Source organism: Scyliorhinus canicula, chromosome 11 (genome assembly GCF_902713615.1).
Source record: "Scyliorhinus canicula chromosome 11, sScyCan1.1, whole genome shotgun sequence".
NCBI lineage: Eukaryota > Metazoa > Chordata > Chondrichthyes > Carcharhiniformes > Scyliorhinidae > Scyliorhinus > Scyliorhinus canicula.
In genome coordinates, this window is record NC_052156.1 from 84,718,788 (window position 1) to 84,740,563 (window position 21,776).

Sequence of the window (21,776 nt, forward strand, 5' to 3'; positions counted from 1 at the left end):
CCCAGGTCCTGATAGATGCGCACCTCACTATTCTCCCACTTGCTGCTCCGTTCCTTCTTGGCCCACCGCAAGACGAGCTACTTGTCTGAAAATCGGTGTAAACGAACCACCATGGCCCTTGGCGGGTCGTTAGCCTTGGGTTTCCTTGCAAGGGCTCTGTGTGGTGGGGGGGGGGGGGGGGGGGGGGGGGGAATCCCCTTTCCTATAGCCAACTCCACCGACTTATTTCATAAAGTCCACAAAGATCTGGGAAAAGGTCCGAAAGTCCTTTTCAGGCGGGAGCTATCGAGTGTGTGGCCTACTCCTCCATGGCTGCCACCAGAAGTCCTTTGCCTCATTTTTCATGGTGGCAGACACTAGCACCATCCCCATAGGAACAGGTAATTCAGAGGTAGAACTTCAAACAATCAGCATCAATAGGGAAACAGTACTCAACAACTATTGGGATTGAAGGCAGACAAGTCCCCAGGGCCTGATGGCCTACATCCCAGGGCATTAAAGGAAGTAGCAGCAGAGATGGTGGATCTATTGGTTACAATATTCCAAAATCCCCTGGACATGGGAAAGGTTCCAGTGGATTGGGAAAATGCTAATGTAACACCTTACTCAAGAAGGGAGGGAGGCAGAATTCAGGAAATTACAGACCAGTTATTTTAACATCCGTTGTTACCTTACAAGGTGAATGAAATGAAAATCGCTTATTGTCACGAGTAGGCTTCAATGAAGTTACTGTGAAAAGCCCCTAGTCGCCACATTCCGGCGCCTGTCCGGGGAGGCTGATATGGGAATCGAACCGTGCTGCTGGCCTGCTTGGTCTGCTTTAAAAGCCAGCGATTTAGCCCAGTGAGCTGAATCAGCCCCTAGGTAACAAGAACCTTACAAATGGATATAAAAAGGTGAGGTGAGTGGACCAAAATGTGGCAGGTAGAGTTTAACGTGGATAAGTGTGAGGTCATCGAGTCAACACCAGTCGTAAAAATAGAAAGGCAACTTATTATCTAAACAGAGATATTTCGGGGTGCTCCAGTGTAGAGGGATCTGGGTGTCCTCGTGCATGAGTCGCAGAAAACTGGCATGCAGGTACAGCAGGTAACAAAGAAAGCAAATGGAATGTTGGCATTTATAGCTAAAGGAATAGAGTATAAAGGTTAGGAAGTGTTGTTGCAACTATACAAGGCAGTGGTAAGACCGCACCTGGAGTACTGGGTACAGTTTTGGTCCCCTTATTTGAGGAAAGATGTAGTGGCATTGGAGGCAGTTCAGAGGAGGTTCACTAGATTGACTCCAGAGATGAGGGGTTTGTCTTGTGAAGAGAGATTGAGCAGTTTAGGCCGATACTCTCTCGAGTTTAGAAGAACGAAGGGAGATCAAATTGAGGTATATAAGATGATAAACGGTATGGATAAAGTAGATGTGGGACATACCAGAACGAAAGATCATATTCTCAAGATAAGGGATAGCAAATTTAAAACAGATGAGGAGAAACTACTTCTCCCAAAGATTTGTGAATCTGTGGAATTGGCAGGCCCAGAGGGCGGTGGATGCTGGGACAGTGAGTAAATTTGAGGTGTTAGACAGATTTCTAATGAGTAATGGATTGGAGAGTTATGGGGAACAGACAGGACGGTGGAGATGCGGCCATGGTGAGATCAGCCATGATCATATTGAACGGTGGAGCAGGCTCGATAGGCTAAATTTCCTACAACTGCTTCTGGTTCTTATGTTTGAAGAAAGAATTATTCTGTCTAATTCCACCTTGCAACTCTTGGTCTGTAGCCCTGTAGGTAACAGCACTTCAAGCACCTGGTGTTCTTGATTACTAAGGGGATTTCTTGATTAATAAGAGGATTGGGGCTTATGGGAAGAAGGCTGGAGAATGGGGATGAGGAACATATCAGCCATGATCGAATGGCAGAGCAGACTCGATGGGCCGAATGGTCTAATTCTGCTCCTATATCTTTTTTAAAATAAATTTAGAATACCCAATATTAGGGCAGCACCGTGGCGCAGTGGGTTAGCCCTGTTGCCTCATGGCGCCAAGGTCCCAGGTTCGATCCCGGCTCTGGGTCACTGTCTGTGTGGAGTTTGCACATTCTCCCCGTGTTTGCGTGGGTTTCGCCCCCACAACCCAAAGATGTGCAGACTAGGTGGATTGGCCACACTAAACTGCCCCTTAATTGGAAAAATGAATTGCATACTCTAAATTTAAAAAAAAAAGAATACCCAAGGGGAGGGAGGGGATGATGTTTTTGGCGGTCACTGAAATAGCATAAATAGTGGCAGATAATGGAAGCTGGTGGGGCGGAAGGTGAAGACAAGGGGAACCCTATCATGATTCTGGGAGGGAAAGGAAAGGGTTGGGAACATATATATGCCCTCCACCCCACCCCACCATCCTTGCTTTCCAATCTCCACATTGATATCTCCCAGGACCCACAATGATTACTCCCAGATCCTGCACCGATCCTGAGACTGGGGAGGTGAGCAGGGTGCCCTCTGATTCATTATCTGACTGTGTTTCTGTGTAAGTTGAGTGTGTTTTATCCAGAGAAAGGAAGGCGGGATGGGAATACAAGGAAAATAGTGTTAGAACATGTGTGGGAGCCAGGGGGAGAGAGAGAGAGAGAGAGAGGGAAAGAGGAAAGAAAGACAGAAAGAGTTGAGGATCAACTGGAAGAAGAGATTAACTAGTAGGCTATATTTATGAATGTGCTTATTGAATATGCTTATGAATGTACTGTCACACTCACTAAATTCAATGTGATGGAATCAATGCTCCTGATCAGATGTCAGTTACAATGTTATCCAACTTGGATTCAACCCTACATTCGCAGTGCCACAAAAACCTTCCCATTATTTAGATTATTTAGATTAGCAGAGACATTAATTGAATTATCAGTGCACATTACAGTTAGAGAGTAGTGTGGTGGTATGCCTGTAGACAATATTGTATATAGTTGATGGTACGACCTCTGACCAGCAGGTGACAGTACAGAGGTACCATATGGTCTTGAGGCATCGGTCATGTGACATTGGACTCTCAGGAGAAGGTTGTAAGGCATACATGAGGACAGTTTCACATCAGGGTTGTTCCAGAAGAGTCTAATGTAACTCTATGATAACTTGGTCTGTATTGATTCTGATCATTACCTTATCACATGATTCTGATCATTACCTACATCAATAAAACATTGTTCTGGTTAAGCCACCAGCAGTTCTGTAGAATCACAGAACACGAATAGGAATCTGAAAGTGAAATGTGATCGATAATAAAGCTCATGATGTATTTATTTTTTCTTTATTCTTTGACAGGATGTGGGCATCACTGCATATGTTGTTCATCCCTAATCACCCTTGAACTGAGTGGCTTGCTCAGCCATTTCAGGGGGTAGTTAAGGGTCAACCACATTGCTGTCACATGTAGGCCAAATCAGGTAAGGACAACAGATTTCCCTCAAGGGCATTCGTGACAACTGATGATAGTTGTCATGGTCAATAGCTTTATAATTCCAGATTGATTCCACCAGCTGCCATGGTGGGATTTGAATCCATGTTCCCAGAGCATTAGCCTGGGTCTCTGGATTACTAATGCAGTGACATCACGACTACACCACTGTCTACCCTGACAGGAGTAGCAACAACAGGCTGAATAGCTGCAGTCTACCCCAAGGTTCATCACTGATTAATCTTGGCTGAGGGCCCAGAAGAAGATAGTGAAGGAATATGGGAAAGTGCTGATGGACTCGAGGCTGCTGCACAACACGCACAAGGCCGTTATGGAGAAACATTCAGAGCTGAGCTCACTCTGATAGAGATGCACTTTGCCAACTGACCTTGAAGCTGTAGTTTCACGCACAATCACCTGCCATAGAAGCCACACACAGGGGGAGGTATTTTCCTCCTCCTCCACAGAATGTTCGGCAGAGGAAGAGGGTGGCTCACCTATAACAGGAGCTTTTGGTCCCACCGTTGTCAATGGGGCTCCCCGTTCAATGCACCGCTTGCCGTCAGGAAACCCGTGGTAGATGTGCGCCATTGGCGGGACCTTAAGATCTCACCAACGTGCATAGCCAGAAAAACCTGCCCAAGATAAAGGTCAGGTTGCTATGGTAGCGAGGGCTGTGGTCAGTATTGCAGAATGGTTTCAGAGAGTCATTCTACAGTTTAAATGTAGCATTAATGGGCTGGAATCTCCGGTCCTCCAGCCCTGTGTTTCTCAACCACACACTATTCATAGGTGGCAGGATTCACAACTACCAACACTTGTCACTGGAAGCCACCCCAGGCCACCGGGAAACCCATAGGCGAGGGTGCGTTGCCACCGGGATCAGAGAATCCCAACCACCGGAAATTCCAACCAATATCTTCCAGGAATAGGTCTGAGAACCACTCACCATTAAGACTAGTCTTAGGATCTAAGATGGGAAGTGTGACTGAGGATTGGGGTTGCCACCTGTTCAGAACTGCCCGGAATCTTCAGGAATTAAATATTAATCTTCCAGACACTACTGCAAGCAACGCACAGGAGAAATATCATGGGGACATTAAAAACAATTGCGTGTTTTTGTCATGAACGCTTTAGTTTTATTAGTTATAAACAGAGGCAGAGTACCAAAGCAAGGAAGTTATGGTGAACCTTTTTCAGAAAAACACTGGTTAAGCCTCAACTGGAGAGTTGCGTCCAGTTCTGGGCACCATACCAGTTAGGAGGAGTGAAGGCATTGAGAGAGTGCAGAAAGGATTCACGAGAATGATGCCACGGTTGAGGAACTTCAGTTATGTGGATAGACTGGAGGAGTTGGGACTGTTTTCCTTACAGAGGAGAAGGTTGAGTGGAGATTGGATAAAGGTTTTAAAACTTATGAGGCAGAGTAGACAGGGAAAACCTACTTCCATTGGTGGGAAGATCAAGAATCATGAAGAAGAATTCTTTTCCACAACACAGAAGATAGGGTGGACAGTGTGAGCCTTTTTCCTCGGATGGTGATGTCTGGCACGAGGGGACATAGCTTTAAATGGAGGGGAGATAGATACAGGACAGATGTCAGAGGTAGGTTCTTTACTCAGAGAGTAGTAAGGGCGTGGAATGCCCTGCCTGCAACAGTAGTGGACTCGCCAACACTAAAGGCATTCAAATAGTCATTGGATAGACATATGGATGATAAGGGAATAGTGTAGATGGGCTTTAGAGTGGTTTCATAGGTCGGCGCAACATCGAGGGCCGAAGGGCCTGTACTGCGCTGTAATGATCTATGTTCTATGTGATTAAGATTGGGTGGTACAGTGATTAGCACTGCTGCCTCACAGCGCCAGCGACCTGGGTTCAATTCTGGCATTGGGTGACTGTGTGGAGTTTGCACATTCTCGCCGTGTCTGTGTGGGTTTCCTCCGGGTGCTCCGGTTTCCTCCCACAGTCCAAAGATGTGCAGGTTAGGTGGATTGGCCATGCTAAATTGCCCCTTGGTGTCTAAAGATGTGCAGGTTAGGTACGGTTACGGGGATAGGATGGGGGCGTTTCCCTGTGTAGAGTGCTCTTTCGGGGGGTCGGTGCAGACTCGGTGGGGTGAATGACCTCCTTCTGCCTTGTAGGAAGTCCAGGTATTTGGAGGCAGGAGGTCATGTGATGAAAGCTGCAGGAAATCATCCAGCCTGAGTTGGCAACCCAACCAAGGGTTCACCATTCCTTAGTCATCAGTTGCATTGACTGTGTACTGCCCAGAAACTTCACCAGGCTCACAATCTACTTGTAGCGAAGACAGACTGATCCAATAATGGTGCAGCCTTTGATAAGCCTCGGACAGAGGTGTTTGGAAGAGCTTGGGAAGCCTGGCACAGGGAGGTGGGTGAACAGTATGGGAACAGTAAAGGATATAACAGTAAAGTAATAGGTATGGCGCAGAGACCCCTGGTAGTTGCTCACAAGTGCTAGATTGTATAAATACAGAAATTAGGCAAGTGTGCCATAAAGGCAAAGTAGTATTAATGGGGGGGTTTAATTTTAACATAGATTGGGGGAGGCAAACAAGAATCTGTCAGAAAGGTAGTGAATTTCTAAAGTATGTCAGGGATAATTTCCAACAGCAATATGTCATGGATGCATCAAGGGGACAAGCAATATTGTATTTAGTAATGAATAATGGGTTGGATTTAATTAGTATTCTAATTATGTGTTCATTTGACCGAGTATGGCATCAAGGAGCCCTAGCTAAACAGGAGTCAATGGGAATCAGGGGGAAACCTCTGCAGGTTGGAGTCATACCTGGCACAAAGGAGGATGGTTGTGGTGGTTGGAGGTCAATCATCTCAACTCCAGGTCCTACCGAATGAGAAAGATATAAAGATCAGCAAAGGGCCACAAAGCAGTTTATAAGAGCTACTAAAAGGGATTATGAAAGAAAACTTGCAAACTCAAAAATAAGTTTTATAGTTAGCTAAAGGGAAAGCAGGTGGTCAAGTGCAATGTTGGCCCGCTAAAGACTGAAAGTGGGGATATTGCCAATGACTAAGTGGCTTTCAGTATATGTTCAAATATTACTTACATCCCAAAATATCACCGAGTTGTCTTCTGGGATGAAGGATCCCAATAATCACTGATCTTTGCTGAAACTGAAGACAGTTTTCCCAAACATTTTATTTTTTTATTATAAATTTAGAGCACCCAATTATTTTTTTCCAATTAAGGGGCAATTTAGCATGTCCAATCCACCTATCCTGCACATTTTTGGGTTGTGGGGGCAAAACCCACGCAAACATGGGGAGAATGTGCAAATTGCACACGGACAGTGACCCAGAGCAGGGAATGGACCTGGGACCTCAGCGCCTTGTGACTGTAGTGCTAACCACTGCGCGACAGTGCCGCCTGTTTTTCCAAACCTTACCACATACCCATGCGTCTAATTATCTGCTGGATTTAGCTCATAGATTTATATAATATTAGATGTTGTTTGGGAACAAAAGGGCATCTCAGTTCAGGAAACATAGGTAGTTGGGAACCAAGGGGTAATTTCGTGTAATGCTCTGTGTGTATAGCCATCAGTGTAATTAAGTGTTGTCATGTGTTATAGTCCTTCCTGTCGTGTGTGTTTTAAAAAAAATTAATAAATATTGTTTATTGACCGTACAACCACTGGATTATTACTCCCTGGTTCGCACATCTTTTCTCATGGTGTACCAAATTGAAAATATCCACCACTAAGGACTGGGTTTCCAGGTTATCCTTCTGAGTTTTGCATTTAACATCAGTGGGGTTCTTAACAGACTTTTTTTTAACTTTAGAGTACCCAATTATTTTTTTTCCAATTTAGCGTGGCCAATCCACCTAACATGCATATCTTTTTGGGTTGTGGGGGTGAAACCCATGCAAACACGGGGAGAATGTGCAAATTCCATACAGACAGTGACCCAGGGCCAGGATTGAACTGGGTCCTCGACGCCATAGGCAGCAATGCTAACCACTGTGCCACCGTGCCGCCATTGGTTCTTAACAGACTTGATGGCCACAGAAGGTGCGTCCAAAATGTGACCAAACAGGTTGACTGTCAACCTCATCTTTCCAACATGCCTGATGGCAGGCGGTAAGAGTGGGAGAGTTTCCCGGTCAGCTAACACTACAGAAGGCAATGGCAAACCACTGAGGTACTTTGCCAAACCAACCATGGACCAATCCAATGGGAGTCCATATGCCCAAATAGATTTTACCATTATCCATTCTTGACAGGGATTCTCGGAGAATGTGAGATTATTTCTTAATCACTTTAGGTGTAAGGAATGCTACCACTGAGTTATAATCAACACTATGGCGTTAGTTTTCCAGTCCTTCCTGCCAGAATGAATGGTTATTTCAATGGCTCACCAATCCCGTCGAGGAGAAACCAGGGACAATTTCAGCCTGTATCAGGGCAGCTACAGTAGTTATGGCAATGGTTATTCCCAAAGTGGTTTTTCTACCGGCTTCCTGTTGAGAAAATGTTTTTGGATTTTTTTCCCCCTATCCTAAGGAGTTTTCAAAATGAAATGGTTAATATTTTGCCATTGTGTGACCCTGTGTGTGTGACTGATAAATAAAAATTGAAATGGTTAAATGCACAGCATTAATAAACTTGTACCTATGTAACGCATTCATATGTATCAGGTGAGGAGATAAATACCATTCCGCTCTTGGAACACATTGTAAACTTGCTGTGAAAATGTTAATGACACACCAATGCCTTCAGGCAGTCTTTTAAGTCAAACCAGTTGGCTTCAACTGGTGTAGTTTCCAGTTACATTTGAAGTCAACTGGGCAAGTGGAATCACAACAGATTTTCCATTGTATGTGCCAGTTATTCCAGTTGTATACAGTTAAACCACCAAACAAGTCAATCTGCTCCAGTAAAATTCCAAATGCCCTGATAAATGCAACTGGTCTAGGGCGTCACGGTGGTGCAGTAGTTAGCACTTCTGCCTCACTGCGCTGAGGACCGAGGTTCGATTCCGGCCCAAGGTCAGTGTCCATGTGGAGTTTGCACATTCGCCCCATGTCTGCATGGGTCTCACCCCCACAACCCAAAGATGTGCAGGGTAGATGGATTGGCCATGATATATTGCCACTTAATTGGAGTAAATAAATTGGGTTCTCTAAATTTTTTTTAAAATCCAACTTGTCTATTAGGGATATTGGTTGCCCAGAAAGGAAAAACAGTAAAACAGGGAAGTAAGAATATTGGTCCGAACGTTTTTTTATTTCTGAATGGTGTCCAGCAATAATCTACAGCTATTTCAGTTAAAACCAGTTGTTACGTTAGACACTGGTTGTGCCCTGTTGAATTTTCCACTTGGTGGCAACTGTTTTTTTTCCACGAGGGATGGTCGCCAATGCCCTCTTAGGGCGTGGTTCCCGAAGGGGGAGGAGGAATGTGGAGAGTATTGCATCACACTGCTAAGTTGCGCCTGATCCATAATTGGCAGGCATGAGGGGGTCAAGAGGTGAGTTACTTTCAGCAGAATTCCCAGCCTCTGGGACTTGTTTTTGTCACCACAGTATTTATAAGGCTGTCCAGTTAAATACTTTTACACATACCAATTTTCTGAGCAAAGCCGTCGCAACAAGTGGGATCTGAATATTGCCCGCTCAGCAACAGCAGGCAGGCACTTTCAAACCAACTCCTGCTCAATGGGGCAGCACGGTAGCATTGTGGATAGCACAATCGCTTCACAGCTCCAGGGTCCCAGGTTCAATTCCGGCTTGGGTCACTGTCTGTGCTGAGTCTGCACATCCTCCCCGTGTGTGTGTGGGTTTCCTCCGGGTGCTCCGGTTTCCTCCCACAGTCCAAAGATGTGCAAGTTAGGTGGATTGGCCATGATAAATTGCCCTTAGTGTCCAAAATTGCCCTTAGTGTTGGGTGGGGTTACTGGGTTATGGGGATAGGGTGGAGGTGTTAACCTTGGGTAGGGTGCTCTTTCCAGGAGCCGGTGCAGACTCGATGGGCCGAATGGCATCCTTCTGCACTGTAAATTCTATGATCAATGGCATCATACACCAGACACCAGAAGAGTCTGTACTCAAGTGTGGCTAAATGTATTCATTGTTAGATGTAGTTTATGGGTTTCCACCCATTATTTCTTAGGCTAAAACATGGGTTAACTCCATTGCCACACTTGAGGCAGCTTCTGCACTTACATGTTGGAATATTGGCTTCCCTTCCTTTAGTTCAGCATGAAGTATTAGAGAATGCAGCCAGTCAGGTCAATATCATTCATCATCAACAGATGTATGTGTTCAGGAAATTAATCACTCAACACATTCAAGTGCTAGAAATGATTAACGTGCAGCATTGGGCTGTTAAGCCATCCATTAAATGTTCTGCCCCTCAAGCAGTTTCTAACTTAAGCCTCAAACATGAGATCCTCCCGCCACTTACGAGCGAAGAGAAACTGAAGTGATTTCATGTTGCCTTCCTCATCATTGGGCTGCCATCAAGGGTAAAGAGCCCCACTTCTCCTGTTTATTGTGGAGGAGGCAATCCTATCCATTGGGAACAAGTAACTGGGCATCAAACTAGTATTCAAAGCTGGATCTCTCTCAGCTCACTGAGGTTGTCGGGTGTGAGGCCAGAAACCAACTCCTGGTGACTTCAAAGAGGTGGGAACACTTAGAGAAGCACTTAGAGAAACTCAAGGTAATTGGAGATGAGCAAAGCTTTGTGAAAGGGAAATTTTGTTTAACCAATTTATTGGAGTTCTTTGAAGGAGTAACATCTGCTATGGATAGAGGGGACTCTGTAAATGTACTGTATTCAGAGTTCCAGAAAGCATTATTGAGTCATCCAGACTCAAAATAGTAGCTCCCTTCTCTCTCGACAAATGCTGAGATAGAATTTCATAGAGTGCAGTGCAGAAGGAGGCCATTTGGCCCATCGAGTCTGCACCGGCTCTTGGAAAGAGCACCCTACCCAACCCCACACTTCCACCCTATCCCCATAACCCAGTAACCCCACCCAACACTAAGGGCAATTTTGGACACGAAGGGCAACTTAGCATGGCCAATCCAACTAACCTGCACATCTTTGGACTGTTGGAGGAAACCGGAGCACCTGGAGGAAACCCACGCAGACACTGGGAGAACGTGCAGACTCCACACAGACAGTGACCCAAGCTGGGAATCGAACCTGGGACCCTGGAGCTGTGAAGCAATTGTGCTAACCACTATGCTACCGTGCTGCCCAATTGTCCAACATTTTCTGTTTTTGCTCTAGGGACCATAGTCTGGGTATAAAATTAACATTCATATCGAAAGACAAGGGTTAATGAAGGATGTATTTGTAAAGGATCAGTCACCACTGTCAAACCTAATCATGTTTTTTCAGGGAACAATGGGCACCTTAAATTTCTCCGAGGGTTCCTGTTATTACTTGGGAAGGAGACTGGAGGAGCTGCTGGGAAAATGACGGAGATCTGGTCATGGCAGGATGAATGGAATAGGTTTGAGCATCATGGCCATTGACATTGCTATGCCAGCATTGGATGTGCTTTGCAAATCCTGACTGGGCAGTGGGCATAATTGCATCCATGCTTCCTGTCTTAGCCTGAGGCAGTGCTCATCCGACATTCTTTCCTGGGAAAGGTGTGCCTGCAGGAGGCCATTCAGCCCCTCAAACCTGTTCTGCCATTCAATTAGATCATGGCTGAAATGTATCTGAACCCCATTTATCCATCTTGGTTCTGGAATCCAATCTTGAAAGCTTCAATTGACCTGAACTGGGGAGCTGTCAGGGGGAGAGTTTTCCGCCACCCTTGGTGTGAAAGAATTGCTCCCAATTTTGCACAAAAATTTTAATTATAAGTTTGTGCCCTCTGGTTTTGGACACTCCCGCCAGAGGAAACAACTTCTCCGTATATACCCCTCAGACAGGGTGGATAGTCAGAGGCTTTTTCCCAGGCAGAGGGGTCAATTACTAGGCGGCATAGGTTTAAGGTGCGAGGGGCAAGGTTCAGAGGAGATGTACGAGGCAAGTTTTTTTCATGGAGGGTAATGGGTGCCTGCAACTCGCTGCCGGAGGAGGTGGTGGAAGCAGGGACGATAGTGACATTTAAGGGGCAGCTTGACAAATACATGAATAGGATGGGAATAGAGGGATACGGACCCAGGAAGTGTAGAAGATTTTAGTTTAGACGGGCAGCATGGTCGGCACAGGCTTGGAGGGCAGAAGGGCCTGTTCCTGTGCTGTACTTTTCTTTGTTCTTAGTTATCGTTCTGGTGAAGCTGCATTGTGCCCTCTCCACAGTCAAAGACCCTTCCCAAGGAGCAGCACCCAGGTTGGACACCTGCTGCTCCTGATGAGGTCTGACCAAGAACTCTGCAGCTACAGATAGCAATTACTTGAAACAGGAGTTAGCAACTTTAGTGCCTATGATCTAAATCTGGGTAGCAGGGAACTGGTTTAGTTCCTTTACAGCCTTCATTTCGCAATACCCACTTGCATGCACAGCAATTTTAATGAGCTCTGAAGAGAGAAATTAATTCATTACATGCTCAATTCACTTTTAAAAATAAAAGCTGAAATTTGAAACCAAATAGAAAATGCAGGAAAATCTCAGCAGGCCTGGCATTTGGAGTAGGGAGAGAAAAGAGCTAACTTTTTGAGTCCAGATGACCCGTTGTCATAACTGGGCTGAAATATATAAATAGTGTGTGCCTTAACAACAAGTGAAACCCTCATTTCTACCCAGCAGTTCAGAATATGTACTGTCACTTTATCCTCAGCGAATTTTGTAATGTTTAACAGTATCCCCTCCATGCTATAGTATTGGTGGCCTGTTTAACTCAGTTGGCTGGACAGCTGGTTTGTGATGCAGAGTGAGCCAATAGCGTGGGTTCAATCCCTGTACTGCCTGAGGTTATTCATGAAGGGCCCGCTTTCTCAACCTTGCCCCTTGCCTGAGGTGTGGTGACCCTCAGGTTAAATCACCACCAGTCAGCTCTCTCCTCCCGGGGAGAATGTGCAGACTGCACAGACAGTGACCCAGCCGGGAATCGAACCCGGGTGCCTGGTGCTATAAAACCACAGTGCTAACCACTGTGCTACCGTGCCGCCCACAGTGATAATAATATGATCAATTTTATGTTAAAACAAACTTTGAAATAAACCCAGAATCAAGCACAGTAGCAACAAAATAACAGCTCTACAGTTAACAGTTAAAACAATTCTTAAAAAAGGGCAGCACGGTGGCGCTGTGGGTTAGCCCTGTTGCCTCACGGTGACGAGATCCCAGGTTCGATGCCGGCTCTGGGTCACTGTCCGTGTGCAGTTTGCACATTCTCCCCGTGTTTGCGTGGGTTTAGCCCCCACAACCCAAAGATGTGCAGGGTAGGTGGATTGACCACGCTAAATTGCCCCTTAATTGGAAAAAAATAATTGGGTACTCTAAATTTTTTTTTTAAATTTAACAACCAGGTTTACTTTCTCTTTTCTGTGTAAAGACCTTGGAGAGTACCTTTCAGGAGGCAGCTGAAGGATTGCCTTGTCAGACTAAAATCCTATGGCAAACTGCAGACAGACCTGGCTCCACCCTTAACTACATATCAAACATTCTTTGGTGTCCTCCTACTGAGGTGTCCCATAACCTGTTCACCCAGGACTAAGCACCATCGCTTATAAATTACCTACACCCCAGGACCCTCCAAAATCAAAACAACGGTCTATTAGCCATCCATTGTAAGGGCCCTTCCTGTTGATTCCCTTATTTTCCTTTCTTTTATTTTGTGGTTATCATTTCTGATCCATGGATATTTAATGAACATATACCTTTAGGTTGAGCAGAGGAAGTGAGGAACTCGAAAGTTGCTAAATGGTGCACTGTGCTATGGAGATTTAGTCCCTGAACATTAAAAACTCAGACTTTTTGGCACCCGAGAGATCGGAGGGATTTGGTTCGATTGGCTATATGGCCAGCGGCCATATTCTGCCCGGTGGCAGGCAGTGATTGGGACCTACCTGAGTGAGATGGCTTTCAGAGGATGCAGGAAGTGACAGTTGGATCCTCGGCACTGAGAGAAGCAGCTGTGAGTGCCTGTTTGTTTCTCTCGCTCTCCAGAAAATACTGCCTATCTGCTGGTTTCTGAACCTGCAGAGAACACGGATGGATCTACAGTGAAAACCATTACAGACTGAAGACAAAAACCTCCAACTGAAAACCTAGATTGAAGAAAGATGTAGTGGAAGATGTCCATCTGAAATTAAGACTCTGATCCTTTTACCTTCATCACTCCTCTGTGTTTCTTTTGTGTATGTGTAGAGGCTGAGGCGAGTTTAAGGGGGGGGGGGGGGTTAGGAATTAGCTAAGAGTTAACAGGTTTATTTGTTGCATATTTAACTATAGTCATTGTTATTAATAAAAAATAATTGTGTTTAAATTACAAACCGGGTGACTCTAGTTGGGTAGCCGTAGACCAAAGACTTAAGGTATTTTCTAAGAAGGAATTTGTTAATTTCAATTGTGTTGTGACTCCGGATTAAGTGGGGCTGGAATTGATCATGCATTAGACCAGGTGGTCATAACACTATCTGTAAAAAAGTAAACGGTTACAATCAATGATTACTCACTTTTATGACCCCTTAATCACAGCTTTAGCAGACACATTGCCTGTATATATCTTAAACCAGTGTTTTAATAACATTACTTCAACAAATATAAAATATAATATATAACAATTTATTATATTCATCACACACTATATGCATTTGATATTGAATTATAGGCTCTGGTTCATAACATGGCATATCACGCCAAAGCTGGGTTTTGTTCCTAAACACTGGGATGCAATCAAGTTGTAGAGGGATTTCAGTGTGCAGCAATGCCAAGCAGGGATGGAAACAGAGCTGCCAGTTGGCACCAGGTGATGGTGGTCAGTTTTGTCTCAGTGGGTGTCCGAGTCAGAAGGCTGAGGTTTCAATCTCCACTCCTGAGAGGCGAACCCACAAACTAGGAAGATTAAGGGTGAGTCCAGTCCGCCTGTTTGAGTGAACATAAAAAACAGTGTGATTCAGAGAAGGGCAGGGAGCTTTGAACCAACATTTATCTTCAATGTTGCTGCCAAAATTGGTTTGCTTAAAAATGGGATAAACAGCTGGTCAAAAATGCAAATCAGAAGATCCTTTAAGGCTTATTTCAGGCCCTTTTGTGAAATAACTTTGCAACTATCTGCTATCATGATCCCGGATCAGACCCCATCAGTGGCTGGGATCCTGGACAGAAACCCCATTATTTGATTTCAATTTTGTAAGACTGAGAAAAGATACCTCGCTCCAGGAATGATTTCACAAAAAATAAGAATAGGGTATTTTAAAACAATCTTTATTACTAACACAGTATTAAAATATATTTAATATCATACATGAAAATAGCTTACAATTACCCCTTAAACAATGCTGATCAATATAGTATCACAGTAAATCCTTCACTGCAATCTTTTTAAAAAAAATTTTTATTCTGCTCCTTTTTCACATTTTCTCCCAAATTTACACCCAACAATAAACAACAATTAGTAATGAATGCAATATCAATCCCCATATCAATAACAACGATCCCATCCTCTCACCAAACCCCCAAACATTAGCCCGCATGTTAACATGAACAAATGACAAAGAGGAATCAGGAATTACCCAGAATCACCATTATCACATACAGTCAGCCACCCCCCAACTCTCTCAGCCCCCCAACCCTAATGTTTGATGTAATCCAATTCTCAAAAGTGCATAATGAATAATGCCCATTAATTGTAGAACCCCTCCATCCTTCCCCTCAGTTCAAATTTAACCTTCTCAAGAGTCAAGCATTCCAGCAGATCCCCCCGCCACGCCAGGGCACAGGGTGAAGAGGTTGATCTCCACCCTAACAGGATCTGCCTTCGGGCGATCAATGAGGCGAAGGCTACAACATCTGCCTCCGTACCCGTTTCCAACCCCGGCTGGTCCGACACCCTGAATATGGCCTCCCGAGGGCCCGGGTCCAGTTTCACGTGCATCACTTTAGAGATTAGCCTAAACACCTCCTTGCAGTAATCCTCCAGCTTTGGTCAGGACCAAAACATATGAACGTGGTTTGCGGGCCCCTCCCCCTGCAACGTTCACAGAAATCTTCTACCCTCTCAAAGAGCTGGCTCATCTTTGCCCTTGTAAGGTTTGCTCTATATATCATCTTCAGCTGTATCAGCCCCAACCTCGCACATGAGGTGGAGACGTTCACCCTCCGGTGCACCTCACACCAGAACCCCTCCTCCACAACTGCTGTCTTTATCCCTACTCAAACAAAATAAATCTCAGCTCTCAATCCACTGTTAAATACAATTAGCACTCAGGAATACCTGCTGTACAGAGACGTTCCGTGAGACTGTCTTAAAGGAAAGACCTGAATCCTGTCAGAACCATGCAGTAACCATGGCTATATTTCTGTCTACAGACATACCTTTTTAAAAAAAAGTTTTTCAATTAAGGGGCAATTTAACATGGCCAATCCATCAACTCTACGATTCTTTGGGTTGTGGGGGTGAGGCCCACACACTCACGGGGAGAATGTGCAAACTCCACATGGACAGTGACCCGGGGCCGGGATCAAACCCGGCTCCTTGGCGCCATGAGGCAGCAGTGCTAACTACTGCACCACCATGCCGCCCACCACAGACGTATCTTTAACTGAACTGCAGTGGGAGCAGATGCTTGACTTCTGCTCACAGCTCCATCTAAAACACAAGTAAACTGCTTTTCTGAAAGATGCCTAATACCTTAGCTCCTCCCAGTAATTACATCATTTTACCAAGCTGAAATCTAATTAACTCCTCAGGGAACCCCCTTAATCCAAACAAAATTCCATTAGTCCAAGCTTTGTATGGTACGCCTGTCTCCCAAAACCTTTCAAACCAGGATTCTTAAAAAACACCACTGCAGCAGGCTTAAACACACTATCCCGAGCTTTTAACTCTTACTGCACCAAATACCTATAGTATAATATATGTGAAATTTCTACATTCAGCACACTGCAGCTTGACCTCAGCATGCAATTGAGCCATTAATTGATGTTAATTGAGCCATTGGAGGTTGCCACGAAAAATAAACCTAAATGCCCAGCCCGGAAGAGCTGAAGGACTCGCATCAACGCCACAGTAAAACCAAAAGTTCTTACCAGGCACCACATCCTAATCTGCTCCTCACCTTGGACTCACCAGAGATCTGGAACTGGTGCCCAGTTCATTGATCATAATCTTCTTTGTGACTGCGAGCTTTGTGCAGTCTTCTTGCACACTGGTTTTGACATGGTGGTGTAGGAGGTGGGGTCTCAGATTTTTGGACCATTGGTATCTCTTCCGGTGCAGGTGGGACCTGTACAAGAAGGACGGGTTGCATCTAAACTGGAGGGGCACCAATATCCTGGCTGGGAGGTTTGCTACATTCATTCGGCAGGATTTAAACTAGTATGGCGGGGGGAGGGGAGGGGGGGGTTGAATTTGGCCAGTACGATGTTGTGGGCATCAGAGATGTGGCTGCAAGGGGATCAGGGCTGGGATCTAAATATCCAAGGATATGTGTCCTATCGAAAGGACAGGCAGGTGGGCAAAGGGGGCAGGGTTGCATGGTTAGTAAGGAATGAAGTTAAATCGATAGCAAGGAGCGATATAGGATCAGAAGGCATAGAATCTTTGTGGGTAGAGTTGAGGAATCGCAACGGTAAAAATACCTTCATGGGAGTTATGTACAGACCGCCTAGCAGAAGTCAGGATGTGGGGCAGAAAATAAATCAGGAGATAGAAAAGGCATGTAAAAAAGGCAATGTTACAATAATCATGGGCGACTTCAATATGCAGGTGGACTGGGAAAATGAGGTTTGTAGTGGATCTCAAGGAAAGGAATTTGTGGAATTCTAAAATATGTTTTTTTTGGAGCAGCTTGTGACAGAGTCTACAAGGGAACAGGCAATTCTAGATTTGGTGATGTGTAATGAGGCAGACTTGATTAGGGAACTTAAGGTGAAGGAACCCTTATGGAGCAGTGACCACAATATGATAGAATTTACCCTGCAGTTTGAGAGGGAGAAGCTGCAATCAGATGTAACGGTATTACAATTACATAAGGGTAACTACAAAGAAATGATGGAGGAGCTGGCCGGAGTTGATTGGAAAAGGAGCCTAGCAGGGAAGACAGTGGAACAGCAATGGCAGGAGGTTTGGGGGTTATTCGGGAAGCACAACAGAAATTCATCCCAAGGAGGAGGAAACATGCTAAGGGGAGGACAAGGCAGCCATGGCTGACAACGGAAGTCAAGGACAGGATAAAAGCGAAAGAAAAAGCATACAGAGTGGCGAGGATTAGTGGGAAGCCAGAGGATTGGGATTGCAAGCTAGCTAGTAATATAAAGGAAGATAGGAAGAGTTTTTTCAATATATAAAAGGTAAGAGAGAGCCAAAAATAGACATTGGACCACTGGAAAATGTGGCTGGAGAAGTAATAATAGGAAACAAAGAAACGGCAGATAAACTGAATAGTCACTTTGCATCAGTCTTCATGGTGAAAGACACCAATAGGATGCCAGAGCTCCAGGAGAACCAGGGGGCAGAGATGAATGCAGTGACCATTACTAAGGAGAAGGTGAAAGGTCTGAAGGTGGATAAATCACCTGGACCGGATGGACTACACCCCAGGGTTCTAAAAGAGATAGCTGAGGAAATTGTGGAGGCATTGGTGATGATCTTTCAGGAATTACTGGAGGCAGGAACGGTCCCAGAGGACTGGAAAGAGGCTAATGTAACACCACTGTTTAAGAAGGGAGGGAGACAGAAGACGGTAAATTATAGGCTAGTTAGCCTTCGGTCATTGGTAAGATTTTAGAATCCATTATTAAAGATAAGATCGCGGAGCACTTGGAAGTGCATGATAAAATAGGACTGAGTCCGCAGGGCTTCGTCAAGGCGATGTCATGACTGACAAATCTGGGCAGCACGGTGGCCTAGTGGTTAGCATAACCGCCTCACGGCGCTGAGGTCCCAGGTTCGATCCCGGCTCTGGGTCACTGTCCGTGTGGAGTTTGCACGTTCTCCCCGTGTCTGCGTGGGTTTCGCCCCCACAACCCAAAATGTGCAGAGTAGGTGGATTGGCCGCGCTAAATTGCCCCTTAATTGGAAAAAATAATTGGCTAATCTAAATTTATAAAAAGAAAAAAAAAAAATGACTGACAAATCTGTTCGAGTTCTTTGAGGAAGTAACAAGGAAATTAGACTAAGGAAAAACAGTGATTTATTTAGATTTACAGAAGGCCTTTGACAAGGTGCCGCATAGGAGACTGTTAAATAAGTTAAGAGTCCGTGGTGTTAAGGGTAAGACCCTGGCATGGATAGAGGATTGGCTGACTGGCAGAAAGCAGACAGTGGGGGAGAAAAGGGTCTTTTTCAGGATGGCAGCCAGTGACTAGTGGTGTGCCTCAAGGGTCGGTGCTGGGATCACAACTTTTCACAATATACATTAATGATCTGGAGGAAGGAACTGAATAATAATAATAATAATCGCTTATTGTCACAAGTCGGCTTCAATGAAGTTACTGTGAAAAGCCGCTAGTCGCCACATTCCGGCGCCTGTTCGGGGAGGCCGGTATGGGAATTTAATCCGCGCTGCTGCCTTGTTCTGCATTACAAGCCAGCTGTTTAGCTCACTGTGCTAAACCTGCCCCTGATTCATGTCGAGAGGGCTAGAATACAAGACCAGGGATGTTCTGAGGCTATATAAGACTCTGGTCAGACCCCATTTGGAGTATTGTGAGCAGTTTTGGGCCCCGTACCTAAGGAAGGATGTGCTGGCCTTGGAAAGAGTCCAGAGGAGTTTCACAAGAATGATCCCTGGAATGAAGAGCTTGTTGTATGAGGAACGGTTGAGGACTCTGGGTCTGTACTCGTTGGAATTTAGAAGGATGAGGGGGAATCTTATTGAAACTTACAGGATACTGTGAGGCCTGGGTAGAGTGAACATGGAGAGGATGTTTCCAGTTGTAGGAAAAACTAGAAGCAGAGGACACAATCTCAGACTAAAGGGACGATCCTTTAAAACAGAGATGAGGAGGTGTTTCTTCAGCCAGAGGGTGGTGAATCTGTGGAACTCTTTGCCGCAGAAGGCTGTGGAGGCCAAATCACTGAGTATCTCTAAGATAGATATCGATAGGTTCTTGATTAATAAGAGAATTCAGGGGTTATGGGGAGAAGGAAGGAGAAAGGGAATGAGAAAAATGTTAGCCATGATTGAATGGAGGAGCAGACTCGATGGGCCGAAAGGCCTAATTCTGCTCCTATGTCTTATGGACACAGTGGGTGCCAATTACTTGGCCATTTATCTACCTCTGTCTGTGGGTAATTGTTGTGCGTAAATTGTATTTTTCATTCGTTGACCTAACCGGTGACTGAACCTTATAGCAATTGCCCATGAAGCATTATGGGAGGTCCTAAAATGTGAACTGCACTAATCAAATGCACATTTTTTTCTTTTGTTCTTTCTTACTGTCCACAAACCAGCTGTGGGCCCTGCTGTACACTTCAAGGGCGGAATTCTCCGACCCCCCGCAGGGTCGGAGAATCGCCCGGGGCCGGCGTCAATCCCGCCCCTGCCGTGGCCCGAACTCTCCGCCACCCGGGAATTGGTGGGGGCGGTAATCGCGCCGCGCCGGTCGGCGGGCCCCCTGAGGCGATTCTCCGGCCCACGATGGGCCGAAGTCCCGCCGCTGACAAGCCTTCCCCGCCGGCGGGAATCAAAGCACATCTGGTGCCGGCGGGATTGGCGGCTCGGGCGGGCGCCGGGGTCCTGGGGGGGGGGGGGGGGGGGCGTGGGCCGATATGGCCCCGGGGGGTGCCCCCACGGTGGCCTGGCCTGCGATCGGGGCCCACCGATTGGCGGGTGGGCCTGTGCCATGTGGGCACTCTTTTTCTTCCACCTCCGCCACAGTCTCCACCATTGCGGAGGTGGAAGAGACCCCCTCCCCCGCGCATGCGCCGGGATGACGTCAGCAGCCGCTGATGCTCCGGCACATGCGCGGACTTCTGCCGGCCGGCGAAGGCCTTTTGGCCCTGGCTGGCGGGGCGACAAAGGCCGTTTACGCCGGCCGGCGCAGCGGAAACCACTCCGACACTGGCCTAGCCCTAAAGGTGCGGAGAATTCCGCACCTTTGGGGAGGCCCGACGCCGGAGTGGTTCTCACCACTCCACAACGCCGGGACCCCCCGCTCTGCCGGGTAGGGGAGAATCCCGGCCCAGGTTCTCCTCAAACACAGGGTTGCCACTAGGTGGGTGGGACCTGGGCGAGGCAGCAGGGACACAGCAGTCTGAGACAGAGTCCAAAGCCGGGAGCAGTGGCTGGTGCATAAAGGGGTATTGTTAGTCTGAGAGGGCAGGCTGAGTGAGCAAGGCCTCAAACAATGGTCTTCAGCAGGGCAGTGAGCGAACACCAGAAATGGATGTCCGTATCAGACTGCAGAGTAAATTTACAGGGTAGTTGGGAACTGTAAACTAAACAGGATGGCTCAAGAGGATTGAGGGGCCTGGACAAGGAGTGAAAAAATAAGCTAAGAATAGATTTAATTTGTTCAGTTTAGGATAGCTATCCAAAGGCTCAGACATCAGAAGAGATTTACGAGGAGATTAAGGATGGTGCTTAAAACTAATTAGTTTGTTATGGGTTTCACATGCTAGAAATGTTAGTGTAGATTTGAAATATTACTTTTTAGTATGAATCTGACCTTGTATTCCTGCTACCTATTGCTTTGTTCACTTGAACTGCTGTTTTATGTGGTTGGGGAACTCTGTACTCAAGACAATCAACTGCATGAAATTTACAAGAAATTTGAATTTTAGAAAATGTGACCCTAGAGGTGTAATACAAGAAGAACAATGAAATACACAACAGAAGAAACATTTTTATAAGATAAAGTATCTTCTGTATTTTGTACACAACAAATCAGATAGTTGTCAGTACCGAGGATAAGACATGTAACCCACAAAAATAAGGGCAGCACGGTAGCATAGTGGTTAGAACAATTGCTTCACAGCTCCAGGTTCGATTCCCAGCTTGGGTCACTGTCTGTGCGGAGTCTGCACGTCCTCCCCGTGTGTGCGTGGGTTTCCTCCGGGTACTCCGGTTTCCTCCCACAGTCCAAAGATGTGCAGGTTAGGTGGATTGGCCATGCTAAATTGCCCTTAGTGTCCAAAATTTCTCTTAGTGTTGGGTGGGGTGTGGGCTTGGGTAGGGTGCTCTTTCCAAGAGCCGGTGCAGATT